Source organism: Trachurus trachurus (assembly GCF_905171665.1).
Source record: "Trachurus trachurus genome assembly, chromosome: 6".
Lineage (NCBI taxonomy): Eukaryota > Metazoa > Chordata > Actinopteri > Carangiformes > Carangidae > Trachurus > Trachurus trachurus.
The window spans coordinates 22,957,102-22,978,238 of NC_139897.1; the positions used below are offsets into that span (position 1 = coordinate 22,957,102).

At 43.0% G+C, this 21,137-nt stretch overlaps 1 protein-coding gene across 2 annotated transcripts in view; it reads right to left on the reverse strand.

Moving 5' to 3' along the window:
• The window catches only part of ccnd2a (cyclin D2, a), a 90,662-nt gene extending 70,811 nt beyond the window's left edge, over positions 1 to 19,851 (reverse strand). Inside the window, exon 1 of one of the 2 annotated variants that reach the window (XM_083974012.1) lies at positions 19,614 to 19,851. The gene's annotated coding sequence lies outside the window, so the exon portion shown is untranslated. Of the gene's footprint in view, positions 1 to 4,790; positions 4,917 to 19,613 lie in introns of those variants that run through there. The other variant, XM_083974013.1, reaches the window with a different exon arrangement.
• Positions 19,852 to 21,137: the final 1,286 nt, after the last annotated feature.

The window sequence follows — 21,137 nt, forward strand, 5'->3', positions numbered from 1 at the left end:
ATGTTCCCATCCATCTTCAAGCACAGACTGTCTGCCACCTACCTACACGCACAATGCCACATTTCTTTCTTTCTACACATGGCTACATAAACACCTGTACACAAAACCCTGTGCAGACATGTGTGGACACTTACAGTCATCCTCTCTGTCCCTGTTGGGACAGTATGGCACTGATATCAACCATGTAAAATAATACTAGTGGCTAAAAAGCAGCAGCTGACCAGGCCGGATATTGACTTGCTGAATATTAGTACATGAAAGGCAGACTGGGACGTTCCCTGCTCTGCGTCAACACACACTCATCTCATATATTATATAGGAAAATATCAATGCTGACACAAAATGTATCATATTCAGATTTTTCTATTAATAATGTACACTTCTTATTTGGGGCCACTGTTGTGAGATAGACTTAAAGAGTCCAACTGAACTAGTGTTTCATGACTACTTGGACTTCCTGTCATACCTTTCCTCGGCCTTAGTTGATGCATCTGAGTCACAAAAGGCAAATAAAAAGCTGCTGGTGTCTGTACCAGGTACCATCTGGGTCTGGTTACCCAGCAGTGAAGGAAAAAAGAGATGGAGGAGGGGGCAGAAAATCATGGCAGGGTGGAATGTGTTCCACTTTAAAATGAAATGACTACTAAAGAACATGCGTGTACATAACTTTCAATGTGAAACATGCTCATTGTAACACAGACTGGAAGACGTTTCCATGTTCATGTGTTTCTGTTTCTGAGGTTTGAATCATGGGTCAGTCCAACAAAAAGATGTGAGACTTGGATCTTATGTGTTGCTACTTTCACATCAACTTAACTTTTCAGAGCTTTTTAGTTTAAGTTCAAGTTCTTCCACCTTTGTGTTAACAACTGGTTCAAAGCTGATTGGCTGAACAACTGACAGGTATCTGCATGTCCTTTTGAACTTTATGGGCTCTGTCTTACACCAGATGTGTCGCCTCACTGTTTGGGGTGAGACACTCATTTTGCCATGGATTTGTAAAAATTTCTAAATGTCCCACACAACGTAATGTTCAAGCACTGATTCCAGATCCTGTGTCCAACAGCACAATTATAATTACGAACCAGACATCACATTGAAAACTGAGTACAGTTCATACAGAACCTGTCAGCATCACTCAGCAGAGTCGCCTCTCTGAAGTATCACTCAACCAACACATCCACAACCACACTTCAGTGTCGCTTTCACCGCCAGACATGTGAAAACATTTATAATGATGAACAATTAGTGTTTCTTCTTAAAGGGACTACGAGGAGTTTCGGAAAGTGAAGTGTTTTCACACTACCCATGAACCTCCACGCGCACGGTGAAATTCTCGGACCAGCGCAAGACGGACGAAAGTGAAAGCATTTGCCAAGAAGCCAAGCGCCCGGGAGACCGAAACTAGGAAATGCTGGGTGAGTCGACCACTAAATAATAATATCAAAATAACTATAAAGACAAAACGATACATTTATCGAAAATGGACCCATTAACAAGTATGGGTAACATAGATTCATCCACATTAATATGAGACTCTTTTATAACCAGAAGCAAACTCCTTGGGGTCTCTTTAATTTTCTCAATGAGGCTATTCACACATCTACATGTCTCAGGTGCAGGTGTGAAAACATTTTAATGACACACAAGATGAGTGGATCATTGTTGTAACAACTGCTAAAAATGAGAGAGACTGAAACATAAGGATGATTGATTAATTGTGATATTGAGCAAGAGCAGTGTGTGAAATTCTTCTTCACAAGGCTACATCTTAGTGTCATCATCACGTGCATGTATGAGAAAAAAATGTCTGTCTTCTTTACTCTGTACATCATCCACCGTCCAGTGTGTGTGTGTGTGTGTGTGACCACTACATCAGCTCTATCTCCCCCGTCATGCTACAGGGTGACATTACTGTACGAAGGATGTCCTGGACAGAACTGATAACGCGTTCCTCATCACTGCGGTCACTTCCTCTACCCACAATGCATCTGGGCCAGCTGGTGAACTAGTTTGTGGGTTAGCAGTGGGGTCAACATACGAACCCTTACTGCTGAGGAGACATGCGCTCACGTCACGTATGAATATCACACGTCCGTAGCAGCAAGTAGTGGATGTCCTTTATGACACAATAATCTAAAGAAACACATCTGGATGATTCTGTTTTGATATTAATAGTGCAGCATTAACTTGTAGCACAGATAATACAATGTTAATGTGGTTGAAATTGTTTTATTAATATTAAGCATTTACTCACTGTAAGTGATCAGACATAAATTGGACCTAAATGAATTACTCATTGTTTTCTGCAGCAGCAGCACAAGGGAATAGCAATTATAAATCATGGCTCTATAGTGTTGTACAGTGCATGTTCTATATTTAACAGCATATGGACCAGGCACATCTGGCACTGTTCTCTTCTGACCCAATAAAACCCTGCCTGGACGTGTTGCGTTTGGGAATGAATGAAAAATTATTTTGCATTTTTTAATTTAAAGTCCGTCTCCACTCAGACATGTGAATTTCTTATTGTTATGTCGCTTGGATCTTTGAACTTCTCTGAGTGATGTTTTTATCTGCTGAAGGAGGAGGAGTTTCTGTTTAGGTGGACACCTACAGGCAACTCAGAAACGAGCTTTGGAGACAATCATGGCTCAGTATTAAACTTACAAAAGTGACAATGAACTCTACATAAGGAGACAACGTATTCAACAGTTAAACTTTTTGAAGTGATCAATATTTGGACACTCATAGATTGTGGATTTCTCATTGTGGGAAATGGAATAAATGTAATTTTGATCATGTTTTATCAAAAATGTATTTGTATAAAAACCATTGCAGAGAATATTATTATTCCACACAGCTTCTGGAAGGGATCACATCACACAAATCTCAGAACAACTGATGTTTGCCACTGTTGTAAAGCAGCACACACTTCCTACCCTTTGCCCAGCTGCTGAGTTGCAGTCTGCTTCAACCAGGAACTACAAACACAGCTCTGTAACAACAGAAGTGAGGACCACTGCAACTCACGAGCCACGGAAAGAAAAGGATGTATAAATTATATTCACTAACTTTTTTATACATTGGTCAGTTTATGCTTCCTTTGGCGGGTTAGTCACTGGACATGATCTGCTTGGATTTCAATAAAAAACTGGGAGAACGCAGGTGTTCTGAAACTTTTGAGTGGTGGTGTACTAATTGGATTGACTGTACAGCCTGCAGCACTGAATGGAGGGGCAGGGGAGGGTGTGTTTTTTGAACAAGGGGCCAAACGTGGCCAGATCGCTTCTCAGTAAAAGTTTGGAGAGGAACTGCTGCTGTTGGCTCTGAAAGGAGAAGCCCAGTCAGGGTGGCCAAGGATGATTCCTCCTTTGTTTCTCCTCTGTCACCTAATCAATTTTCTTTGGCAAATCCTAAATGAAGTCATATAGTGGTACTAATGTTTTAATATAACGCCATGTGTCTGTGGCACAGTTATGGCCCCAGACCTCCTGATCCCCCCCTTCTGTATTTGATTCATTAGCAGGCTAAGGGGGTGGCATTTGTTCTGCGGCTGGGCAAGAAAGAGGGGAGCGAGGATGAGCAAAGGAACAATTTCGAACAAGGGAGGGGGGGCTGGGAGGAGTAGAATAGAGAAGCAACTAAAGAAAGAAAGACGTATAGAAACAAAGGAAGAAAAAGAAAGGATGCTATGGTCCACCCATTTTACCAACAATGAGGCAAACAGAAAAGCATCATCATCAAAAGCTTGAGAAGAAGAGGACGGAAAGGAAAAAGCAAAGGAGGAAAAAGGGAAGAAGATGGTGAAGAAGAGGAAGAAGAAGGGGTAAAAAGCAGTCCATCCGAAGGGGACTGCTGGGCTCAGCAAGTTAGTGATTACTGATTAGCCAGCTCAGTCCTGTAGGGAGGCCTGTCTGTCCTTGGCTTGGGAAAACAACATAAAAGGGAGCCGGCTGTTTTGTGACGGGACTTGAAAGCTTGGTAGCTATCGGGAGACATTAGCCTTATCAATGGCCGGTCACTAGAGCCGGGCTATATGAAGCAACAAGGGCACTGGTTTTCCAGAAGGAGATAACCAAACGCATACCTCGGCCCACATTTGCATGCACTGGGGCAACAGGCAGGCAGAGACACACGAAATGACAGAAAGAGAGAGACAGGCATGAAAAAAAAAACGAGTCAAAACTTAAGTGAGGCTAGAGAGTGTAGCTTTGCCAACTGAGGTAATAATGCCAGCCGGCCAGACAGCCAGACGGCCAGTCAGTCAATCAGTGTGTCCTGTCCAGACCCCAGATGGGTGGGGCAACCAGGCAGACAAGTATAGTGCTATTCTTTAATGCTTCTTTACACCACCCATGTCTTCTGCTGTCCTACACTGAGCTTCTCCATGTATGAGGATGGAAGCGAAAGGTTAACAAGTGCAATGACACCTTTCAATCATTGAAAAGAACACATTGACACTTGGTGTGTGTGTGTGTGTGTGTGTGTGTGTGTGTATGTGTGTGTTAGACTGGTTTGTGGGAGAGTTTTCCATTGGGTTAAGTCCAGTAGTCCAATCTGATGAACTTGGGTCAGTGGAAAAAACAGCTTTGAAAGCAACAGGAGGACGTTGGTGAGCTACGACAATATGACCAAAAAACATCAAAAGACTTTCTGGAAAGGTCCATGTTTTTCCTGCATCACCACTGTACATAAGACATTGCACCAGCCCACACACACACACACACACACACACATTTGTGCAGCAAGAGAGAAGCGCGCGCACACACATGCACACATACACATACCTACTTCCCGTTTTTACCACTGCACTATACCCAGGCCTTCCCAGCATGTTTGTGCTGATTGATTTTTGTGGGGTAAGGTCATTCTGAACAGCTGCTGATAGACCCGCAATTCATCTGGAGTTCAAAGAGTGCTCGGGTCAGTCAGTGTCGTTACTGTTTGTACTTCACCGAATGACAACGTCATCAGGCACCCTGCCTTGTCAACAGCGTGGGTGGCAGGGCAGCTAGTCCATCTGTCAGTCACCCGTCTACCTAATCAGAAAATACAGTAAAACTTCATCACATCATCTGGATTCAGCTTGATTGTGCGCCACACACTGCCGTCTACACAAGATGTTATTTTTCTTAATCACCCATTCTAATTGTGACTCGGCTGCATAATCAATCCACGAGTAAGTGTTGATGTGGTCAAGATCAAAGAGATGGTGAATCACAGTTACCTGGACATCCCTCATCCACTCAACACTAAACCCTAGTATAACCCTGCTTGTACCTGAAATGTTATGTTAGCAATATTTGCAATGCACAAACATCTGGAACGAGGTTCAAAGGAACATACTCTGCACTCCGGCGCCGCTTTTCTGCATTTGCCCCCAACTCCCTCTCCCTTTCTCTCATTCTCTCACACTCTCCCTTGTTTTCTCTCTCTCGTCTTTGTCCCAGTTCTAAGACCGTGGCCGGCTTCAGATCTTGTTTTGCTCTCTCTCAGCTGACTGGCTGGCACACCTTTCAGCGGACAAAGTCCCCTGGATGAGAAAACAGAAGAAAACACACACACATACACACACACACACACACACACGCGCATCAAAGCACAAGCGCACATATGCAATCATATGCAAACACAAGCATGCTCACTAGGATGCAGAAACATCTTACACGCGCACACGCACTCCCAACGATACACTGCTGCTGAATAGAGAGTGGCGAACCTGCAGCATACACACACAAGCACACACTTCCAAAGTCCTCCAGCGTCATGCCTTCCCACCCTACACTTGATAAACCCTTGTGTGAGCCTGACAAAGCAGGAGAGGGCACTCAGCAGTCTTTGAACACTGGAGCAGGTTGCATAAGACAGCTCAGTGTACCAGTGGATTGTATACACACACAAAATTGTACTCAGCACTGAACATCAATAAATGACTCGGACAAATCTGTCAAGGCATTATATGTTAGTAGGTTTGATATTTTATTTCTAATTGCCAATGTAATGCAATGATCAAAGTGATGCACATATTCACTCTCTTTGCCAAAAGGAACATGGCTATAGGTTAGGGGTGCACCGAATGGCATTTTTTTGGCCGAAGCCGAATACCGAATAAAATCAAAACGCTTGGCCGAATAACCGAATAATACCGAATACCGAAAGTGGTTATAACGTTTTTAAATAAAATATTTTTTTAAACTTAATTTTCAAAGAAAGTAAATGTTTATTGACTATTCTGACAGTTTTGAATAGTCCAGTTGCCGTTGCTCATCAAAAAAGCACAACAAGTTATATAAAGTTTTTCATTTATATCGGCCAATTGTGAGTGCTGAAAGATCTATGCAAGTACATTCCAAAAAAACCCAAGTGTCTTTTAAAACAGTGGTTCCTAACCTTTCTTGGTCAGATTTTTTTTAATTCATCAATTAGGCTGCTAGACATTTCAGGCGACCTCATTTGAATTTCAGGCGACCCCACGTGGGGTCCCGACCCCAAGGTTGGGAAACACTGTTTTAAAAGACGTCGGCCACGGACGGAGTTGGCGACATGCTGGGACGAGGAACTTTCGTTTTAACTGCTGCAGCCGTCTCTCCCTTTCGTAGCCTACTCAGCATGTTGTTGTTTGGTTTTTAAATGATTAATTAAAAGGCGCGTTCCTACAGGAACGGTCCCCTCACTCAGTCCTCTCAGTGGCCGTGTCTCCGCGGCGCTGCAGACAGGACACACCGGGCTCTTGGAGCGACGTGCAACGGTGCGCGCGGTCGCTGTGCAGCTTCCCCCCACTGCTCTTGTTTTTGTAACAGTAGGAGTCACTTACTAATAAAGCTCCATGGGGTTTAAGCTGCCGTTTCCATCGTCGCGCGATAGCGTATTTATCAGACTTTTTTTTTTTTTTTTTAATATTCGGCCTTGCTTTGCACTCATTCCACCGAAGGTCGAATGATGCTTTTTTTGCAATATTCGGCCGAATATATTCGGTTACCGAATAATCGGTGCACCCCTACTATAGGTTGATATGGTTAATGCAGAATATGAAGCTACAATCAGTGGTAATTATCTTAGATTAGCATAAAGCAGTGGTTCCCAACCTTTTTTTGGCTCGTGACCCCATTTTGACATCACAAATTTCTGGCGACCCCTGATCATGTGCAGTCATGTGATCTCAGCCGTCAATCATGCGTCAGCTCAGATATTTTTATATGCTGCATTTTATTTTCAACTTGATTTAATTTTGAGAAAGTGAAAGTATAGAATACAGTGGTTTAAGATTGTGCGTGGTGTTTTTAAATCATAAATTTAAAAAGAATAATAATTAGTTAACAGAATATTTTTATCAGTAATTTTTTTTTTCAATTACTAGACATTTCAGGCGACCCTATTTGAATTCCAGGCGACCCCACGTGGGGTCACGACCCCAAGGTTGAAAAACACTGGCATAAAGACTGAAAGACTGCAAGCCTTCCTTTTTCTTGCTTTGTGAACAACTACACCTATAAATACAGTCAATGCTCAGTAATTAACATGTTGTATGTCATTTGTTTATGCCATACTTCCTGGAGTCTCTGCTAGTCACCTAGCAACCTCATGGTGAAGTCACAACTCAGGAAGTCAGCATGCCCAGCTGCTGATCGCAACAACTTCCCTAAAACCACAGCATGTTGTTTTTTTACATTTCCTTTTGTATACAGATGAAACAAATGAGCTATAATGTGTTAATTAATCGCCCGTGGAGGAGCATGCAGGTGTATGTGTTTGAACTTCGGACAGACAAATACCAGCTTTGCGCTGCTTCCAGGCTTTATGCTGCACTGAGGTAATCACCTCCTGGCTCCAATTTCATACTTCACACACACAGGCTTGAGAGCAGTATCAATCTTTTCATCTAGGTCTTGGCAAGAAAGCAAAAATGCTGTTTCCAAAAACATCAGTCTACTACTTAAACATGGATGTCAATACTATTTTCTTTTACAGCAGATTCCGCCTCACTAAATTTGCCGTTTTATATAAAAAATAAAGGAAAATAATGCTCCAATTGAAAATACATGTTGTTTTTTTGATAATCGATAGAATGCACAGATGAACAGTCTATAAGTTTATGTCTAATGGTCATTTGAAAAGTGCAGTACAGGTTATGCTGATATGTCAGGTTCCTGCACTAAGATGTAGAGAATCCTATGGGTGAGGTAAGAAAGCATGTAGTAACTATTTTGTCTTTTATCTCTGTAATTACTTAAAGCAGATATCAGCTTCACGGCCGTTTCGGCTAATGCTGCGTTCAAGGCAGGCTTTTGAAACCGTAAGTTACAGCTTCAAGTCACAACTACGACTTGGTAGCGTTCCAGGTAACCCGTAGCTCGTGTTTTTACCATCCTGTTGTCTGTGAAAGTTCCCTATAACGGCCACTCGTAACTTCCGACCCGTGAACTCGTACCAGATCGAACTGGTATGACTTCACAGGAAGGAAAAACACAAAGTACGAGTTTCTTTGAACGCACCATGAGTTAGCAGCCCCCGCCCTTGTCAGGCATCAATTGGTCCTCGTGCTACGTCACCACATTCACGCGCATCCCTTGGCTGCACACACAGCCCTTCATGCCGTTCTCTCTCCTCATTGGATAACACTTGTATCCCACAAGGAAAATTTTCTCCTCGGGTTACAGCAGAGCAGAGTGACGGAGAGACTCGTGTTTAGGCTGAAATACTTCATGTAAGTGATTGCTGACGGAAAATAGGACTATTTAGGACTTATATTAACAAAAACATTCCACTGATATCTGCTTTAACTTAGTGTTTAAGGTGATGGTTGCCCATCTTGAAGGTGGCTTAAGGGCAAGAACCATTGCAAAAGGTTTCATTCTTGGTCCTGTCCCATCTTGTGGAGTTACTGTAACAGGTTTCCTCTAAAACGTCAGTCAGTTAGGCGGATCTGAGATTGAATGGAATCACACCTGTGATTGTATGTGCCTCAGATGCTGGGACATGCTAGCCCCTGTGACCCTGAAGAGGATTATGTCAGAGGAGAAACTGAGTGAGTGAATGAATGACACTTGTCTTTGAGGTGAAAATGCAGAACGTCAGCGATAATTTGAGGTTATTATCAGCCATATCGGGTGAACAGTAAAGGTGTATGACACTGGCGTCCAGGAGTCTGAAAATATAGCAGCTACTCTCTGATATTTTTAAGTTTAAAAAAAGGACAATGAGATGGCATTGGGGTTATCTGGACTATCTTGGTTTGAGACATTGTTAGTAAATGGAGATGTGAGCCTTCATAGATGGGCAATGATAAACATGCTCATCATCTTCACCAATGGCATTATGGGAAATGTAGGATCAGTGTTTCTGGAGCTTGAGCTGCACTAGAGGGTAAAAGTGTGACTCACTCCCATGTGCAGTGCTAAATCACTGGTATACTCTCACCACATTTCTCCAACTGGTAAGAGTAGAGCTGTAAGTCATTCATTTTAATAGCAAGAAATTGGTTGTGTCACGTGGTTGAGCAGAACGGTGTGTGATCATCTTCATTAAATTTTGTTGAAATTGTTGGGAAAAAAAGAGAAAAAGAACAAGGGAAACATTCTTACAGTTAAGTCATGTGAACCACGTGAATCGCCACATCTATTTGTCTGCTATGCCAATACAAACTGTAAATCACCAAAGAATATTTTTATTTGTATTATTTTGAAGCATTTTAATAGTAATGCATTTACTGGAAGCATCTTGGCTGTCTTTCAGATTATGCAGCACTGAGTTCCTAGTGTCTACATCCATAAGGAATGAATGGATAAGTTGTTGAAGTTCAAAGCAGCAGTTTCCATCCCTGAAGAGGAAACCAGAGCGCTCTGTTTGTCATTGATGTCATCGCCAGCAAACCACACTTCAAACTCGTAATAAGGCAGCAGGGGTATTCACTCCAAAACACAGAGGGCCTTATTTGTTCAAGCCGCACACCCTGTGTGTGCCTCCATGCTTCTACTGAGGTTGTGCGCTAATGGTTCCCACATCAGACTCTCTTAGTGGCCTCAGTCACATATGACTGCCATGCATCGCCCTCTCCATCCACCTCAGCTCACCTCCAACGGGCCTGGTCAATTAGTATGTAGCTTGGACAGAGCAAAGTGGGCTTCTGATGGGGCCTCCCAGTCGGGGATGCGAACAGACTGGATGAGGAAGCAGAGCTCTATTTACTGAAAATCACATTTGGGATGCACCGATGGTAATCTGACTTTAATTTAACTGGTAAAATGGGGATGTGAGTGTATGCATGTGTGCCCATATGTGTGTGTGTGTGTGTGTAAAGCTAGGGGTTGTGGGAGCCATATACTGAGTAATTGAGACCGTATTTTCAAACAGCCCAGACCAGATCTTGACTCAATCACGTCTGGCCCCATGGATGGGGTAGACCAGGGTCTACATCATTGTTTGACAATGTGTATGCTGCAGATTGATTTTCTGGTTCCAATGGAAGGGAGCAAACGGATGTGAAAGGGAGGAACAAGATTATGCATCATGAGGAAGGAAGTACAGAAAAGCGTAGCATTTTAACCATATGCTGCACTGACATTTTTCTTCTGCTTTTAAGGATGACTATAAGTAATCACCAAATATAGGCTAAGTATACTTCTATCTACATTAATATTTTACACTCATGTCTTGTCAGGATAACTGTTTGTTGACATCTTATAGTTCTAAACTAAAAAAACGTGATAATTAACAGGGAAATATGCAAGTTTGGTCGCTTTTTCGCTGTTTCGCTAACCCCCGCACCTTCCCAGCACCCATGCGCATTTGTTTTTAACTTAGCCGGCGAGAAAGCAATCCATAGAGCAGTGGATAATGTTATATATCATGAATGTTTTACAACGTGTTTATTTGTAAAATCTTACGTATTTATCAAAAGATTATGGATTACGGGCGTGTTTGTGTCATGGTGTGGTCATGGAGAGCTGGGACAACGGGTCGGAGGCGCTGATCTTCTAAGGTTGGCTTTCGGCCAAGAGACGCTATAGGTGGAAGGCAGAGAGCCTCCATTCTCCCCATAACAAGTCATTTAACCATCACAATTACTCCAAAGCTGTTTAATTGAGGTAAAAAATCTTGCATAGTTCCTCTTTAAAATATCGAATGGATTTATTCCAAATCTGTAAAATTTGCCTTGTAAAGAATGAAGCCAATTCTTGTAAGAGATTGTACAACAAGATCAAGAATTTCAGAAATGGCTGAAGAAACCACACCAGTAAATGTCACGCAGAGGTGGGATGGAGAGAATTAGGAGATCTGTGAGAGAGGCAGAGAGAGAAAGTCGGCTGTATGCCCTCACCTCTTATAGAAAATAAACAACTAATCATACTTGGCACTGTGAAACTGCTAATAACTTCTAACTTTTTTATGATTATTTACTGTTAATCTAAAACAGCTGCTCATTTTCTTCGGCGTCCTCTGGTTTAATGTGGGTTTAGTTCCTATGTCGCACATGGGAAGTGACATTATCTTCTTTGTCTTTCTGGCTCTACTCAAAAGCAAGACTTGTTCTCATTTACTTAGTGTTTTGTTGGCTGAGTTTTACAGGAGAGACTGAGAAACAGCATGAGAGATGAAAACACTAAACGATGAAAGAAGGTACTTGCAATACACGGATTGTCTAGGAGTATCCATGTTTACACAAAGAAAATCATTGAATCTATTGAGGTCAGGGTTTGGGTTATGGATGGATGGATGGATGGATGGATGGATGGATGGATGGATGGATGGATGGATGGATGGATGGATGGATGGATGGATGGATGGATGGATGGATGGATGGATGGATGGATGGATGGGAAAAGGAGCCAGGTTATTATATGTTGACTTGACCCTATAAAGGGTTAAAAGGTCAGTCTATATGTGACCGATGTTGTTCTTCCCTGAGCCGGTTTCGAACCCTGGTCTCCCTGCTAACCATTTCGCCAAGAGGTCAATGACCACTTGGCAAGTGGATTAGCACGTCTTTTATGGGTGAGTGAGTTTAACTTCAGTACCGCTAACCGCCACATGCTTCTCCTTACTGGTACCTCGTGACTGTGACTGACCTCCGTTACATATACATTTTGCTCAGGTGATACCTGATGCACATTCAGTGTGTAGTGGTACAGCTACAGCAAATAGTCCATGGTAACAACTGTGAAAACTCTTGAAAGTTGAATTTGAATCTCCTTTCATTTACATTCAGTTTACATGTGTAAAATCTTAGTTAGAGAATTAGGTACAATACAATTGACAAGAGGTGTATCTCTCTGCTCATGTTATTTCAACACCTGCTGAGTCATGGGCAGCTCTTACACACTGTGAATGTCCTGCATTATAAAAAAGAAGTGGAGCAGATAATATCAACTCTCCAACCTTTCTTTAAAGAAGAGTTACAATTCTTCGCTTTGTTTCTTGTTCTCATCAACTGCTGTTCGAGTTTTTGGCTTGAAGACAGTCCAACACTTGTGTATGTGTATTCTCATTGGATCCATAGACGTGGATCCAAATACATTGCAATTATGTATTATTGTCATAAATTGAGGAGATTGTTCAGTCTCTGCGCAGTTACATTATGCACGCTCTCTGTCTCTTCAGTAATTTCAAGTTGCATCTGTTTTTGTTTTGTTTTGTTTTTTCTGATGCCATTGCCACAGCAGAGCGATGTTGGCTTTTTAAAAAGGAAGTGAAGAACTTAACAGCTTAAGCTTTCCAGCCCGTTTGTGGAATGTCTGATGTAAGCACAAAGTTAATTGAGTGCAACAATGAGAATAATGTCTAAAACATCTATCAATTCAGTCTTGCTGACATATCTGAACAATGTCTTTTATTATAACGAGACAACACTTTTTAAGAATTATAGAACTGACAGCTGACATATTAGCATGTTGTATTTTAGTGTTACACCACTTTGTGTAATTATAAAGACACTATAAAGTTATTTTTCCTCTGTGTTCTTCATCCACCAACTGAGGTCAGACACATGATCAAAACCAATACATAACACGGTTTGAGTTTCACATCTTTAGGGATCATCCCACACTAGCTGGGAACTGCATGTGCGTGGGTGGCTGTTTCATACTTCCAGTTGAACTGCAACACTACCTGTAGGCCCAGGAGTTTTTGTTCCCTCCTCTCTTTGATCTCTGCTTCATTGTGGCAGAATGACTGACCTCAATCAGACCTGATAAAACATTCCCCACCTACAATTATTCTTGCAATTATCAGCATGTTATTCACAACAGGATGATCTGGCGAGCCACAGAAAGCCTCCATTAAATCCAGACAATGTATCAAATTTCAGCTGCTAGGTTAGAAACTGCAATTCTCTTTGCGCTACAGGAATGCACCACAGATGCAAGTACTCAGCGGGATAATGTATACAATATGAAACCAAAAGAAACAAACATTTTATACAAAAGTGGTTACCAGTTTTACGGGAAGTTAATTAAAAAAAGATAAAACTAAAAAAGAAAAACACAGGCGGTACGATGAATGAATGAATATATGAATGCATGACCTAAGATTTTCATAATGTCAAGCAACATGTGAAAACAGTTTTCCTCCACTGTGACGTCAGATTATTATATGACAAAATACCACAACATCCTGAATGTGCTGTACACTCAAGAAGTGGACCGCTGCACTGAAAGGGGGTGCACATCAAACGCAGTGGCCTGGGGCAGATTAGATCCAATTCCACTTTGTTACCAGGACCTGCATTTATTTGCTGACATTTACCATACAGTAAAGTCAGACATAGCCCTTGTGCAGGAGGCCCCTCATTTGGAGTCTCCTAAACCTATCAGCGGGCAAAGGAGAGGAGAGGGGCGACTTTAGACGGCAAGAAAAGAGCCCGAGAGCATCTGACTTCCATTGACGAGCTCAGCTTGTGTGTTCCACTTAGCCACTGGTATTTTGAGGAGATGCACGGCACAGTTACCAGAGCCCCACACTCAAACACTCATGATGTCATTGAGGTTCAATCATTACAGGCTGCAGATGATGCTGTGTTGGGCCAAACTAGTTCCCACGCTCGTTTCTGCAAACTTTACTTTGGGAGCAATAACGCAGAGAAGAATCCAGCTGACACTTCGGTTGCGTAAGAAAAGAGAGAAAGACAAAGCCAGAGGGAGAGATTAAGAGGAAAGAGTGAACCTCAAGACAAGACAAGACTTCCTGATTTCCCTTTTCTTATTTTTTTTGATTCCTCCAGTTTTACGATTTTGCAGCATCTGTCTGGAAGCCTGTTAATTCCTCTAAGGAGTTTCAAAGGCAAACAGAAATGTTCCTGTAGCTCCTGCTGAACAGCTGAAACCTTGACACGTTTCATTTAAAATATCTCTGTTGTAATAATGACATAATGTATATATTCTCTTTTTGACACCAATGACCAATTACAAGTAGCGGCCATCATCTGTTTTGATCCCATCGGTTATGCATAGTGAACACGGAGGTGTTTCTCTTCCAGCTGGCTACTACAGATTTACAGTTTAAGTGGGTGTTAACTTCCAGATAAGCTCAACTGTACTGCACCACATTCATAATGTGGACAAGCAGCTTTCTTGAAACATCTGAGCACTTGGAACGAATTCTTCACTTAAGATAAGGAGTACAGGTAATCTGGTCCAAATAGGCCATCTGCTGTTCCCACAGCCAACAACAGAGGCTAATAACATGCTGCATCCAATCAGATTGTACCACAGTCAGCCGAGATAAAGGCAAAGCAATAAAATGAAACAATCTGGTGCTTTGACACTACAAGCAAGAGAGTTTGCTATTTTGCTGCTGGGCTGGGGGCAGGAATGTGCTCTTTGAACCAGCTTTATTTAACAGCGGAGCAGCATGCGCACAGCACGCCCTGAGTCTCTGAGCTGGCCCGAGGACCGTTTGCTCCTGGCGTGGGTACGTCAGACGCGGGGCCACCAGGTCAGGGAGCTGGCATCCTCACCCCTGGCACAAGTTGCTCCCCTCGGGGGCATAGGGGCTGACACCGGGCTCATGGGGAGCACCAGACAGACAGGGGCCTACCAAACAGCTTGTGACCATAACCAACAGTGGCAGAGAACAATGAATGCAATTATTTACAAGAACACAGTCCAAGTCTCTCTTAGTCTCTGCCTATTACGCCTGTTTACTCTCACTCTCCTTTTGCGGGGCAGCATGGGGGGGCTGTGACCCTGTCGGTACAGTCGTCAGCAGGACTTTTCCATGGTGCCCAGAGCTTCCCTGCTATTCACCCTCCATCACCATCAGGCCTGATCAGTGCCCAGCTGCAGCGTCCTCCCCACCAACTGCACATTTTGACTGAAGGTCGAGGGAGACACATGGAAGTGAGTGGAGCGGGTCTTTTCAAACTTTGTGCAAGTGGGAGAACATTTTTTTTTTTACAAAAACTGCAGAGAAATGAACAAGGTTTTCTTTAGGTGCAGCGCTGAGGTGATGTGGAAAAGATCCGCCAAGGGTTCAAACAATAATACAGTGGTGAATCATTACTTTCATGCACCATTAGGAAGGAATTTCTCTTTCTATTGGTTTTAACTGCTGAGAACCTGGTACAGACCAACAAGTTTCTGTCAGCACATGGCTGTGAGTTTGCAGGGAGGAGCTCAGACCTGAGGGTGCACAAAAGTCTGTTTAAGTATAAAATCCTATATATTTAACCTCATAAAGTGGAACCATGTAATAAAATTTCATGTAAAAATTTTTAATATGATGTATTTTTAACACAGCACCAATGAGTGTCACTGACTGAGATCTCCTTGCCAACAAGAAAGACAAAATTAATCAACTGTTAACACCATCAAAGCCATACATTTTCCATAGACGCTGCTGTTGTTTTAACTGTTACCAGCATCTACTCACTCCCACTGTTTTCAAAAAACAGCCTCTGTAATCCTTGCATTGACATCTTTACCAGAAGTCAGTGAGAAAAAAATCAATTTTTGCATCTTCACTGTCACTAGAAACAGAAATAACAAATAACAGAAAGTCACACAATGATCATGAAAATGTCTGTCTGTCTGTCTTTTTTTTTTTTTTTTTGCCTTAATCGAGCTATTGTGCTGTTTGTTCTGTTATGTGGAAATTTAGGTTGTTGTTTTTTTCGGGTTGGGGGGGGGGGGGGGGGGGGGTAAATTAAATTTGGAGTGAAAAAACCAGCTGATCTTATAATTATAGGATATTGAGAGGTTTAGATATGTCTCCTGGGTTTAAGAAAACTTTGCACAGTAACTTTTAATGGCTCTCGTTAGTTAAATATGGACTTCCTCTCTTTCTTTGTGTTTTGAGTTTTCGGTAGTAATATTGAGAGTAGAGTTTTTTTTTTGGACAGTTTCTACCTTTAATGCATCACCAAGTTGGACAAATGTATTACGTAACACAGGGGGCCATACATCATCTGTCAGAGCTGAGAGGAAGCTCATCTCACCTGCTGTAATGACTTTATTGTGACTGAGACGCCAGTAGAACTAGATGACTTCCCCATCCCCTCCTCACTGAATCAGCTCCAGCTGAGCAAACAACACACACACACACGCACAATGTGGAAGCTATAGACGTATAATAACGCCCATGATTGTACATACCCACTGCACATGTAAACACAAAGGCGTACTGATTCACACGAGCACACAGTGGCACACACACCTACACACATACTGTAGGCTACAGTAGATACAGTGATTTTAATCTTTTTTTTTTTTACTCTGTGGCTCTGGGCCGTGGCCCTTCAGGAGTCTCCAGATGAAGAGAGCATGGAGTGTGGCAGAGGGTCCTTCCATAAACAATAAACAACAGTTATCTTGTGTGCGTTCATCTGTGCCAAGTGGCACATGAAGCCAAGCCCAGCATCTGAGAGGCGTCTGCTCCTCTTTCCGCCTTTGGTCTTGTCTCTTTCAATGGCTTATAAAAGTGTGGATGTGTGTGTACGCCCAAGGGTGTGTGTCTGTGTTCACAGTACTGCACAGGGCTCCTCTGTATTGTATTCTGAAGCTGGCTGGAAGTAAAAAGGCAGAATTAAGAGTGGCGGGGGCAAGAGAAAGGGAGCTGCCAGCACACTGCAGAACTGCAGGGAGCTCCCCCAGATCCCAGCTGCCCAGGACTGGCTGAGAGCTTCAGGCGAGTGCCAGGCTTCCTCGGCCCTCATGGAGGTGGGCCAGAGAGAGTGGGAGGAGTGGGAGGTAGACGTCAGAAAAAATGCCAAAAATAATGTCTGGGCCTATATAAAGAAGGCCTTGGGAGACGCACAATGCTGACATACACAAGAAAATCTCATTCTGTTGGCAGGTGGGACACATCAGGGGCAATTTGTTTTCAGAGAACAAAACACAGTTTTCAAGTAATAATTGGTTATATAAGGTGTTCATATTTTATGAAGCACTGGAACACAGAAGCAAAGAACTTCCTGAGTAGGCCAATGAAATGGTCTTTCATGATTGGTGGCCTGGATGCCTTTCCTCCATAGGGGCTGGCAACACAGTGGAAAACAAAGTTTATCTGGAACGGTTTAATGCATTATTTGTCTAAAAATCAAGGAAGTGAGTTTATTTTGCAGATAATTATAGCTTTTGTTGTGTTGATGGCCAAGATAAGCCAGAGTTCCGAACCATTAACTGGTTGTGCTTTTTCTGGCAAACACCATCGCTGAGGTTGTAATGCACAATGCTCTGTAAGAGCCCTGGCAGTGAGCTAGGAGATCTGTGCATTAGGGGGTAAAACTCATTTCACAGCAGAATACCAATCAATCAATCTATCGTAATAGTATATAATATGAGATTTTGGATAAAACCTTTTTTCAGCATTACACTTGCGAGTACTTTGATTCAACATAAACACACCAGTTCCCACCCTCTTATCTCTTGATCCGCTTACATCAAATAACATGACTCAATGAAAAATTGAGGCCATTAACTATTCAATATTCAAACCATATGTAAAGCTGATGTCTGATCACTGCACACTGAAGGGAGCAATGCCATACGCACAACTATCCACAGTGGAGTGTGGGCTGGAGAGTTGGGGTTCTACAGCAAGCAGTAATAATTACGATGCAGGCTCGAGCCTGTGGAAATCCCCTGGCTGGTCTAGACACTTTTGCCCTCTGAGCTGACCCAGGAACCGGCTGGGGCGCTAATCATGGCACTTGGCACACAGCAGCATTTTTCCATAGGTCCTCAGAGAAAGCCCTTCCTCTGCAGAGCCAGGTAATCACAACAAGAGCACATCCCGCCATGACGAGGCCAAGCGAATGCATGCCTGCATTGTCCACTCCAGGAGGAGTTGGAGGACTATTTCTGTGCTTCTGACAGAAACAAATGACCCCTGTGTCACCCTGCGTGTCAGTCCGACTGCCTGCTGGGGAGCTAATGTGGGTGGTGTTCGTCATTGTGTGCTCCCACCCTGGGGCCAGCGACAGGAAGTGAGCTCCACTATGACAGAGGAGAAATCCATTTACATCCACAGGCTGTTTACGCATAACACTAAGAACGAAACTTAATACTGAGGTGTGGAAAGATCAGGAATAAGCATATTTGACAAGTGACGTCCTCTGATTCAACGGACTAAAATTAGTGATACATGTGGAAAAGTAGAAGGGAAAAAAGTGAAATACTGTATTCAGGCTGGTCTCTGTCCTCATAATGCCTCTAGTTTCCTGCCCTACACATTAACAGCATCACCTCCAACTAGACGGGTCCCCAGGTTTGCTTCCTGTGTCAAAGTCCTGACGTACGCTGTCTGTGTTTTCCATCACTGAACCTCTTCCTTTGGACACCTGGATTTTATTTATCATGTCCAGAGGGGACCATTTGGATGCATTTCACTACTACTGCTGACACACTGTTCTCTCCAACACCTTATTACTGCTATGGTAGCTACACTGGGAATTTACTTATGACAATGTCAGACATGCTATTGTTGGACGTACTGTTCTGTTACTGTGGGGAGTGTGAAAACATCAGAACATTATAATGATGAGATAAACACATTTTGGTCGAAGAGTGACATATTGTTGGGTAATAATGTTTTTTGGTTTGTGGAAGCACGCAGTAGCTGTTCCACAAATTAATTAACTGTATTTAAAAATATATATATAAATATTTAATTTCAGCGGAGTGATACAGGTGAGGCTATCAGGAAAGATGTTGTTTGTATGGAGGAGTTGAGATGTTGGTTGCTTCTACGCCAACTACCAACAGTTCCCACAGTGTAAACAAGCAGTCCTAATTTCAGTGGCCACCAAATACTTTGGTGACATAAATGTGGCCAACAGATCCCATGCCAGACCACTTTTCCTCTTCTCCACAACTCTGACTGATCCGAGAGATAAATGTTCTTGTGATCACAAGCTGAGGGAAAAACTAACTTTCTCCAAGGCTCAACACCAGAGAGAGAGAAACCCAGAGGAGATATGGAGCTCAGGTGGGGTCTGACTGCAGATTCTTATTCTGGGTTTTTTTTTTTATGCACACACACAATTACACATGATTTCAGATCTGTGGGAAGGATGACATTCAACAACCTCAAGTGGAACTGCTCAGTGGTGGGACATGGTGACCATTATGATCGAAACCGGCCATCATAAATTTAAAGAGTGAAGCCAAATGACTTACATTAAAAGCTTGGACTGCTTGGTCTTTGCTGGTCATTTCAGCCATGTTGATGACGTCACTCAGGTGTGTCGACAAAGAGCCTGACCCAGGTATTAGGTCTTACGTCAGGCCATAAACCAAAAAGCCAAACCAACAATCCATCCGGCTTTCTTTTTTTTTTTGGTGCTGTTTCTTTCTGCTTTTTCACCACATCATTCCTCTTGTCTCCATATATACTGGTGTTTACATCTGGGGGACTGTCTGTGATAGAAGAAGAGAGAAAGCAAACTTAGAATACATAGACAATCAATCACCATTATTTTTTTTCATCAAGTCTTTTTTAATGTGTGTTAGTGTGTGTGTGTCTGAGCAAGTTTGAGTGTGTGTGTGTGTGTGTGTGTGTGTGTGTGTGTGTGTGTGTGTGTGTGTGTGTGTGTGTGTGTGTGTGTGTGTGTGTGTGTGTGTGTGTGTGTGTGTGTGTGTGTGTATCCTCCTCTTTCCCTCAGCCCTCTAGACTCCTGATACCCACAGTGATCTAGTCTCTCTCGAAGCCAGACCCACCAGGCCTAGCCCACCCTGGCACTGGCACCGGCACAGCCAAGCTGACAATTATTATCTACCTCACTGCCCTTGCTAGCAAGCTGACGGGATGGGCAGCATTTGTCTGGCTGGAGTATACAGTATCAGTCAGCCTGTCGGGTCAATGAGGGCGTCCTGATCGCCACCCTTACCCCACCCAAACCAACAACACCACGCTATTCACTACTGGGCCAAATGAGACTCATCTTTAATAAGTTTGACTTATGAATCTGACAACGCTGCGAACACACGTCTGGTAGCTTTTGAGTAATAGTCGGAAGGGAAACGGACAGCTGTCAGTCAGCCATCTTGAAATCTACACAAAGTTGCAAACATGTGTTCGTCAGAAACCTCACTCTAACTGACAAGGGCTGCGCTGTGACTCATCCTGGGATCTTCTGATGATGTGACCTCCATCTCTCCTTTCATTACTGACTGGTGTTCACCCAACAGAATCCATCATAGTCACAATCAGTTTGTTTTATCATCCTGGGGCAGCCAGCAGAGCGTTCGTAACTCACCACTTAGTGATGACGAACCCACAGGGATAAACTTGTTACCTTCAGATTGTCAGATACGGCTGCTATCATTTCAACAAGCTGCGGCTCTGGTCTCATTGTGTCGCTTTATGACTCAACTGCAAGTGACAAACTGATCTGGGTCTACTCGAACCAGAAGTGACTCAACTCTGACTTTGTGCTGGAGCCATCACCACTGTTACCAAAGACTAAGCTTTTTAAAGACCTTTGTGACTCATTAGGGAGAGCGCAGTGCTGAGAAGAGGGCAGGGGCAGGCGGACTGCGCCATACCATAGAGAGAACAAGAAAATGCAGATAATGATAGATATGGCCTGTGACACAGATGGGCCAGGACTGTTTTAGATAGACACCCTCCTCATCAGTCTGAAATTGCAGAGTTGAAGAGAGCTCACTTGAAGGAAACATGACTGGAATTGAAGGATCAAA